At 36.7% G+C, this 10,471-nt stretch overlaps 1 pseudogene; it reads left to right on the forward strand.

Moving 5' to 3' along the window:
* Window positions 1-10,236, forward strand: part of LOC135769144 (uncharacterized) — a 40,966-nt pseudogene extending 30,730 nt beyond the window's left edge.
* The last annotated feature ends 235 nt before the right edge of the window (window positions 10,237-10,471 follow it).

Genomic DNA, 10,471 nt, shown 5'->3' on the forward strand with positions numbered 1-10,471 from the left:
GGATACATGACATCTCAAATGTTTTTTGTTACTCTGATTTATCAATATGAACTATTTACTGTCTTTATTTTAGATATGATGGAAGTGAAAGAGGAGAGTCAAGCTGAAGTCGATGAGAAACATCAGATTGTAAAAATAAACCATAATGTTTCACAGAAAGAAACTCTGAAGACAGAAGACATAAAGTGTGAAAATAGTTTCAGTGAAGATGAACGCCCTGCAGATCACAAGAGGACTCACAGTGAGGAGAAACCTTTAACATGTCAACAGTGTGGAAAGAGTTTTAGAACAAAACCTAACCTTAAAGTACACATGAGGATTCACACTGGAGGGAAACGACATGTGTGCCATCAGTGTGGAAAGGGTTTCACAAGTAAAGGCAATCTTAAGGCACACATGACAGTTCACACTGAAGGAAAACCGTTCACTTGTCATCACTGTGGAAAGAGTTTAAAACTTGAGCGTAACCTTAAGAAACACATGAAATGTCATTCTGGAGAGAAACCTTACACGTGTCACCAGTGTGGAAAGAGTTTCACATTTCAAACGATCCTTAACCAGCACATGAAAATTCACAGTGGGGAAAAGCCACACGCATGCCATCACTGTGACAAGAGGTTCCCAGATACAAGTAAACTTAAGATACACGTGAGGACTCACACTGGAGAGAAACCTTACACGTGTCATCTGTGTGGAAAGAGTTTTACATTTCAAACGAGCCTTAACCATCACATGAAAACTTGCAGTGGGGAAAAGCCACACGTGTGCCATCATTGTGACAAGAGGTTCCAATTTACAAGTGAACTTAAGATACACGTGAGGTCTCACACTGGAGAGAAACCACATGTGTGCCATCAGTGTGGAAAGAGTTTTACAACTGCAAGTGTCCTTAACAAACATTTGAGAATTCACACTGGAGAGAAACCTTACACGTGTCAACTATGAAAATTCACAGTGGGAAAAAGCTGCACGCGTGCAATCACTGTGACAAGAGTTTTCCAGATACAAGTCTACTTAAGATACACATGAGGTCTCACACAGGAGAGAAACCTTTCACTTGTCATCACTGTGGAAAGAGTTTCATAAGAAAAAATTACCTTAATGAACATCTTAGAATTCACAATGTCTGTATTTGTGTTCTTGTGAAACGTCATCAATCGCGGCCCAAGTACTGTTCCAATTCCAAGTTTGCATCAAGTCAAGTTCACTTAACATCTCAGGATGTGTTCTTGATCTGCTCATTTAATTGAGGATCCATCAGGAGGTGACTTGTTTGGACTTACGACAGCCAAGTTTCCCAGAATGCATTTTGTGTCAACGGCATTGAAGCTTAAAACCGGCACAATATTTGAATTATTACTTTTTCTGTGTCATACAATATAGCCATTAAGTCAAGAATATATATCAACTTTAAATTTCTGGTCAGTTTCCTCTGACAATTTTGCATATTTGGGTTCAAGTTGATCAGCGGGCAGTCAGTGTCGTGTACACCGCCGAGAGCAGCCTTATTTTGGCAAGTCCTTCTGAAATGTGCCGCTGTCTCAGTGCATCTGCTCTGCCCTTCAGTGTCTGATGATCAAACATGAAATATTCCCTTTGGATATATCTAAATGGCATTTTTCTGTCTCATCAATTTATTTCTCTTTATTATTCATATGAAGTCTGTTATTTGTTGTTATTGTTTTAACTGATGTTAAAGTTAAGTTTCATAACTTAAATCACATATTTTCTATTGAATCTTAACACTAGATCACTGCCTTTGTACTTTAACTAGATTTTTTTACTTGTATTAACTTCATGTTGTACAAAAGTTTTGTTATAATAAATGGTTGTGTTTTATATCATATTTCATTTTGTATTAATACATTAATCAGCGTGCGTGTTGCCTGATCCACATATTCATATTTTCTAAATGAAAACAAGCAAGGTTTTTTGCATTTTATATATTTCGTTTTATTGCAAAAATACATTAAAATAACCCAGGGCTGACCTCAAGTAGGTAGTCTATTCTGCTGTTTGCTATAAAATGTCACGAACCCATCCCGTCTAGGATTGGAAATGTCCGATGAGAAGATATTAAAAGCTAAATTTCTGTTTCCTCCTCCCTCTCCTGTCCCATTTCACCACAAACACAATACTTTTAAGAGTTTTATTCACTCTTCGTGGTCAGAAGCATCTCTTCGCAAAGGGATAAAGACCAAAATAATAAGAATTAATTTTAGATAATTAACTTACCTAAGGAAATAAATAAAAAATACAAAGGAAAAACACTCTCCTTCCCTCACTCCCTAAATAAGAATAATACAAACTAAAACGGCCATCCCAGACCTCCAGCTCTGAAAGTAATTAATTTAACAAAGGAAACAATAACTGAGTGAAATAACACATACCCACCCTGATAGCACACATACATCTCGAAGACGTCTAATTGATGTCTGCGTTAATCTGCAAGACGTATTATTTAGATCAGGGGTGTCAAACATGCGGCCCGCGGGCCGGATACGGCCCGCAAAGGTGTCCAATCCGGCCCGCGTGATGATTTATACAGTATTATTAAATATTAAATACATATTTTAAAAACCCTTTTAGGCGGGTGTCTAGTTCGTTTTTAATATGAGAGACTTGCGGAAAGCAGCAAAACGCGGAACATAGACTAAACACGGTGCCCAAAAATCTTGCCGTTTTATTGTTACCGCTCCGCTAAAGATCCACTGATTCCGGTGATCCACTTCGTGTTTTCTCGCCCGCTCCGCAGCATCTCTGTGTCCACTCTCTGCCTGGAGAGCGAAGACGACAGTTTCCAAAGTTCGTTGCATTAACAGGTAGATTCATTACATTATATCAGTTGTTAAACCGCAGAATTAGTAACTTGTAAGTTTGTTTATGTATTTCTTTCGGTAATGATTTGCTGTCAGTGTTCTAAAAGTGCTAACAACTTAGCAAGCTAACAAAAACAAAATATCCACATTCTTATTTACGTTACAATGCTTGTCTAATCGATTTAATGTTTCTGATCAGATCTAATTTAATATAAACACTAAATTTGCTGTTGTTGGCACACTTTGTAGACAAAAAATACAAAAAACACCAATGCCTTCACAAAATAACAACAGTTATTGCAAACATGGATTCAAAGCTCCATCAAGCCAGCAGGTAAATCATATTGAATATTTAGCAGATTGTCACACTTTAATTCTTATTATATTTCCCATTATAATCACTTGTCTAAGTTGATGCTACTGTTCTCATTACAAATATATTCCAAAGAAAAGTGAATGGTTTATAAATAATTTTGGCATTAAGGCAAAAGAAGTTAAATTAAAGCTTTTCAACCTATAAGGCCAGTGGGTTTTGTTCAGATGTAAATTTGTGTGTATAATATACAGTATGAGTGTGACCTTATGAAATGTAGTTTTCACAGAGCTGTGTGTTTCTCTGGTTTTCTTGCTAAACAAACTAATTAATTGGTTTGTTAAGTTAATTTTAACACAATTATCAGCACACTAAGGTTTAAAAAAATTATCCGGCCCGCACTTCATGGCGTTATTTATCATCCGGCCCACAGCCTAAAATGAGTTTGACACCCCTGATTTAGATTGTTTGCTCATCTGCAATACGTCTCTGAGACGTTTCCTAAAAGATGTCATATAGACATATTGAAGACGTATGCAGGAAGTTTTTGATTTAGAATGTATGTAAAGCAGCTCTTTCTAAGACCTTTTTTTTAGATGTTTTACACACCAGATGTATTCCAGATCTTTACCAGACATCTTACAGACGTACCTGTGCTATCTGGGTACAATTAATAAAAATTAGATAGAACAGATAGAAGAGAGCCTTTAGGGATCGCTGATTTTACAACAAGAGACGATCTTGGCTTCTACAATTATAAGTCAACACATAAGTTACAATAGACAACCCTCTGAGCTCCCCCGTTGTGTTCCTCTGGGAGGAGTGCCCTTTTGGTCAGGATTTGGCACCATCCTTAAAGACTGTAACAAACATAGATTTGGATCTGTAATTAATGGCTGAGAAAACAAAGGAATCATTTCACCACTATAACATAAGTGTCAATCTTAGCAATCTTAACATGAGGGTCAGCATTAGAAACATCATTATCTGTCAAAAATAAACTAAACAAGTAAAACATTAAAAAGTTTGAAACAGATGCTGAATGTTTTATTGACATTAAATGTTTTAATGCCTCTTTTTTCATCTCTATTTCACACCCATAGAGTGAAAGTGATTGAGATCTTCAGTGAAGCTCCTCTTACAACAATCCACCAATAAATGCTGGAGTCAAACACACAGAGAAATCACTCCATGTGTGACAACTGAAATCTTCATGACATAATGTTGATGCTGGTGAAAGAGCTTGAGAAGATGACAGATCCACAACTATGCAGAATAAAGGAAGAAGATACTGAGGAACAAATAGGTTGGTGTTTATTTTTCAATCTTTATTATTGATGGTTGAGGAATAATCATAAAAACATTGAGAAACATGAGTAGAAATAAACTAAAATCCATGAGATGATAACTTTCTGCATCTATAATAGATTCAGTAGAATTAGATTGAAACATCAGGTAAAGAGTTTTATCCAAAGCAACCTTCAGTGGATTGAATGACTGTGATCTCCATGTTATGCTCTACTACAGTTAAACCTTATGTTGTGTTCCAGTCGTTGGGGAGAATTTTCTTTTTCCTAATATATTAGTTAATGGTATTGCATCGGGCTGAAATATTATTGACTTGCTAAATAAAAACTTTATAAACCAAGTCATTTATTTATAAAGACTATAACAATCTTTCTCTCTCTCTCTCTCTCAAAAAAAAAGGGTATTTTTATCTTGTCATAAATGACCAGCCTACACAAAATAGCTTATAATAACCAGGGCCTTCAAATGTCTCAGACAGAAGAGAGAAAATTAAGAGCTGCACATTGTGTGCCGCAAAAGATGTCCACACAAGCACTGTCTGTTTTATGTAAAGCGCCCATTGACAAGGCACACGAAATAGGCTATTGTCATTCATGTGCATACGTTCAGTAAATGCATTAGATGCATGATTCATTTACATGAGCTCACACAAAGTTTATTTATTTTGGTTTGTTCTTAAATGGGTAAATTTAATGACTTATATTTGACCGGGAATGGCACGAGTCTTCGTTTGCTTTCTGTTTTAGAAAAAAAATCATTTCAAAATAATTTTCTGTGTTTTGTGATCTTCCACCTTTACTTTCAACGACCAGTCATTTTTGACCAGGAACACCACAATTGTGACTCTGTGCCATATTGTTTAGAATAAAAGCAATTTAAAAGAAACTTCTCAATTCAACATTAAAGTAGACTAGTGTGATGAACACTGCAAATTTTTGTCAGATTTTAATATTGCCAAAATTATTCCCAGATAGGGTTGCAAAGGGGTGGAAAGGTTCCAAAAATTTTTCAGAAACTTTTTATTGGAATCTTTTCTGGGGAATTTTGGAAATATATCGAACTGGAAACTTAATGGGAATTTTTGGAAATTTTTTGGACATTTAGGGATATTTATATAAACTACATCATATACAAACACATATAGGGGTGGTTTCCTGGACAGGGATTAGAGTAGTCCTAGACTAAAATATTTTTAAAAACTGTCCAAACTGAAAACAACTTGCAACGACATATCTTAAAATACATCAGTACGCTTTGTTTTTCCTCAAATTGCACACAAGTAATGTTTTTAGTAAGGCATGTTTGTTAAAACTAGTAATATAAACTTAGGCCTAGTCCTGGTTTAAGCTAATTCCTGTCCCGGAAACCGCCCCATAAACATAATAAACATTATTATAGTTATTATACTAGTGCTATTTTACACTTAGATATCTGATATTCTGGCTAGCTAGCTACTGTATAAACACATTTTGGTATTTGCTAGTTAAACTATAATACTCTAGATCAAATATATTTATCCACGTTTTATCATCAAAACTTACCTGACTTGATGTAGTCCAATTTTATGTTCAGGTGGAGTGTTTGTGTGTGTGTGTGAGGTGACTGAGGAATATGCAGGGTAGTAATTACATTAAATCTTGTTGTTTTAAACAATGATGCTCCAAGAGTTTTTTAAGTACATTTAAGTTCCCTGTTATAGGCATCTCTGCAAATTTTTCAAATTCCCAGTTTATTCCCATTAATTCTCATGTGCTGGTTATATAATTAGAATATCATCAAAAAGTTGATTTATTTCACTGATTCCATTCAAAAAGTAAACTTGTATATATTCATTTATTACACACAGACTGATATATTTCAAATTTTTATTTCTGTAATTTTGATGATTATTACTGACAACTAAGGAAAATCCCAAATTCAGTATTTCAGAAAATTAGAGTACTACTTAAGACCAATACAAAGAACTGAAAAGTATGATCATGAAAAGTATAAGCACAGCACTCAATACTTAGTTTGGGCTCCTTTTGCCTGAATTACTGCAGCATGGCATGGAGTCGGTCAGTCTGTGGCACTGCTCAGGTGTTATGAGAGCCCAGGTTGCTCTGATAGTGGCCTTCAGCTCTTCTGCATTGTTAGGTCTGGCATATCCCATCTTCCTCTTCATAATACCTAAATAGATTTTCTATGGTGTTAAGGTCAGGTGAGTTAGCTGGCCAATTAAGAACAGGGATACCATGGTCCTTTAACCAGGTGCTGGTAGCTTTGGCACTGTTTGCAGGTGCCAAGTCCTGTTGGAAAATGAAATCTCAATCTCCATAAAGTTGGTCAGCAGCAGGAAGCATGAAGTGCAAAACTTCCTGGTATACACAGGAAAAACACAGTGGACCAACACCAGCAGATGGCATGGCATCCCAAACAATCACTGACTGTGGAAACGTTACACTGGACCTCAAGCCATGTGGATTGTGTGCTTCTCCTCTCTTCCTCCAGACTCTGGGACCCTGATTTCCAAAGAAAATGCAAAATTTACTTTCATCAGAGAACATAACTTTGGACCACTCAGCAGCATTTTTGTCATTAGCCTAGGCGAGACCCTTCTGACACTGTCTGTTGATCAAGAGTGGCTTGACATAAGGAATGCGACAACTGAAACCCAGGTCTTGCATACGTCTGTGCGTAATGGTTCTTGAAGGACTGACTGCAGCTGCAGTCCACTATTTCTGAATCTCCCCCACATTTTTGAATGGGTTTTGTTTCACAATCATCTCCAGGGTGTGGTTATCCCTTTTGCTTGTACATCTTTTCCTTCCCTTCGCCTGTGTCTATTAACTTGCTTGGACACAGAGCTCTGTTAACAGCCATCTTTTGCAATGACCTTTTGTGTCTTGCCCTCCTCTGCAAGGTGTCAATTGTCGTCTTTTGGACAACTGTCAAGTCAACATTCAAAAGCCTTTGCAGGTATTTTGAGTTAATTATCTGATTGGATTGTGGCACCAGGTGTCTTCAAAATTCACAATATTCTAATATTCAGAGATACTGGATTTGGGATTTTTCTTAGTTGTCAGTTATAATCATCAAAATTAAAATAAATAAACATTTGAAATATATCAGTCACTTTTTGATGATATTCTAATTACATGACCAGCACCTGTATTCCTGTTTATTCCCATGGAAAGATTCTAGCTTTGAAAGTTCCTGGAATTTTGCAACACTATTCACATAGATTAATTAGGCCTATGATTAATTACTTCAAAAAATAAAAGCAAAACCAGTCCTAACTGTAAGAAAACAAGTTGACAAAAAGATAGAATCCAATGGTTGGTGATATTTAAAAAACAACAAGTGTTAAAGGGTTTTGAACACAGCACAAGAGTTAAACTACAAGAGCAGAAATTGACAATAGAAATGAAATGATGTATTTCACATTAAAAATAACATGGATACATGACATCTCAAAATCTCTGATTTATCAATATGAACTATTTACTGTCTTTATTTTAGATATGATGGAAGTGAAAGAGGAGAGTCAAGCTGAAGTGGATGAGAAACATCAGATTGTAAAAATAAACCATAATGTTTCACAGAAAGAAACTCTGAAGACAGAAGACATAAAGTGTGAAAAGAGTTTCAATGAAGATGAACGCCCTGCAGATCACAAGAGGACTCACAGTGAGGAGAAACCTTTCACATGTCAACAGTGTGGAAAGAGTTTTAGAAGAAAAGCTCACCTTAAAGATCACAAGAGGACTCACAGTGAGAAGAAACCTTTCAAATGTCACCAGTGTGGAATGAATTTTAACCGTAAATCGAGCCTTACCCGGCACATGAAAGCTCACAGGGGGGAAAAGCCACACGCCTGCCAGCATTGTGACAAGAGTTTCCAAGATACAAGTCAACTTAAGATACACATTAGAGTTCACACTGGAGAGAAACCTTACACGTGTCATCTGTGTGGAAAGAGTTTCACATTTCAAACAAGCCTTAACCATCACATGAAAACTTGCAGTGGGGAAAAGCCACACGCGTGCCATCATTGTGACAAGAGGTTCCAATGTACAAGTGAACTTAAGATACACATGAGGTCTCACACTGGAGAGAAACCTTACACGTGCCATCAGTGTGGAAAGAGTTTTACAACTGCAAGTGTCCTTAACAGACATTTGAGAATTCACACTGGAGTGAAACCTTACACATGTCAACTATGTGGAAAGAGTTTCAACTTTCAAGCGAGCCTTAACCTCCACATGAAAACTCACAGTGAGAAAAAGCTGCACGCATGCCATCATTGTGAAAAGAGTTTCCCATATGAAAGTCAACTTAAGAGACACAGGAGGTCTCACACTGGAGAGAAACCTTACACGTGTCATCTGTGTGGAAAGAGTTTCACATTTCAAACGAGCCTTAAACGGCACATGAAAATTCACAGTGACAAGAGATTCCCAGATACAAGTAAACTTAAGATACACATGAGGTCTCACACTGGAGAGAAACCACATGTGTGCCATCAGTGTGGAAAGAGTTATACAATTGCAAGTGTCCTTAACAGACATTTGAGAATTCACACTGGAGTGAAACCTTACACATGTCAACTATGTGGAAAGAGTTTCAACTTTCAAGCGAGCCTTAACCTCCACATGAAAACTCACAGTGAGAAAAAGCTGCACGCATGCCATCATTGTGAAAAGAGTTTCCCATATGAAAGTCAACTTAAGAGACACATGAGGTCTCACACTGGAGAGAAACCTTACAGATGCCATGAGTGTGAAAAAGGTTTCAGAAGTAAAGGCAACCTTACGACACACATGGCAATTCACATGGAAGAGAAACCTCACACATGTCTTCAGTGTGGAAAGAGTTTCAGTTTGGAGTATCACCTTAAGAGACACATGATGATTCACAGTGAAAAGAAACCTCATGCATGTCTCCAGTGTGAAAAGAGTTTCCCATATGAAAGTCAACTTAAGAGACACATGATGATTCACACTGGAGAGAAACCACATGTGTGCCATCACTGTGGAAAGAGTTTTACAACTGCAAGTGTCCATAAAAGACATTTGAGAATTCACACTGGAGAGAAACCTTACACTTGTCAACTATGAAAATTCTTGTGAAACGTCATCAGTCACGGCTCAAGTACTGTTCCAATTCCAAGTTTGCATCAAGTCAAGTTCACATAACATCTCCGGATGTGTTCTTGATCTGCTCATTTAATTGAGGATGCATCAGCAGGTGACTTGTGTGGACTTATCACAGCCAAGTTTCTCAGAATGCATTTTGTGTCAACGGCAATGAAGCTTAAAACCGGCACAATATTTGAAATATTACTCTTTCTGTGTCATACAATACAGCCGTTTAGTCAAGAATATAGCTGAATAAACTTTAAATCTCTGGGTCGGTTTCCTCTGACAATTTTGGATATGTGAGTTCAAGTTAATCAGCGGGCGGTCAGTGCCGTGTACACCGCCAAGGGCAGCCTTTTTTTGGCAAGTCGTTTTGAAATTTCCTGCTGGCTCAGTGCAGCTGCTCTGCCCTTCGGTGTCTGATGGTCAAACACGAAATATTTCCTTTGGATATATCTAACTGGCATTTTTCTGTCTTTTTATTATTCATATGAAGTCTGTTATTTGTTATTATCGTTTTAACTGATGTTAAATTTAAGTTTCATAACTTAAATCACATATATTTTCTATAGAATCTTAACACTAGATCACTGCCTTTATACTTTAACTAGATTTTTTAACTTGTATTAACTTCATGTTGTACAAAAGTTTTGTTATAATAAATGGTTGTGTTTTATATCATATTTCATTTTGTATTAATACATTAATCAGCGTGCATGTTGCCTGATCCACATATTCATATTTTCTAAATGAAAACAAGCAAGGTTTTTAGCATTTTATATATTTAGTTTTATTGCAAAAATACATTAAAATAACCCAGGGCTGCACGTATTGGTGAGACTGAATGACGACCTCAAGTAGGTAGCCTATTCTGCTGTTTGCTATATAATGTCACAAACCCGTCCCGTCTA

Source organism: Paramisgurnus dabryanus, chromosome 3 (genome assembly GCF_030506205.2).
Source record: "Paramisgurnus dabryanus chromosome 3, PD_genome_1.1, whole genome shotgun sequence".
Taxonomy (NCBI): Eukaryota; Metazoa; Chordata; class Actinopteri; order Cypriniformes; family Cobitidae; genus Paramisgurnus; species Paramisgurnus dabryanus.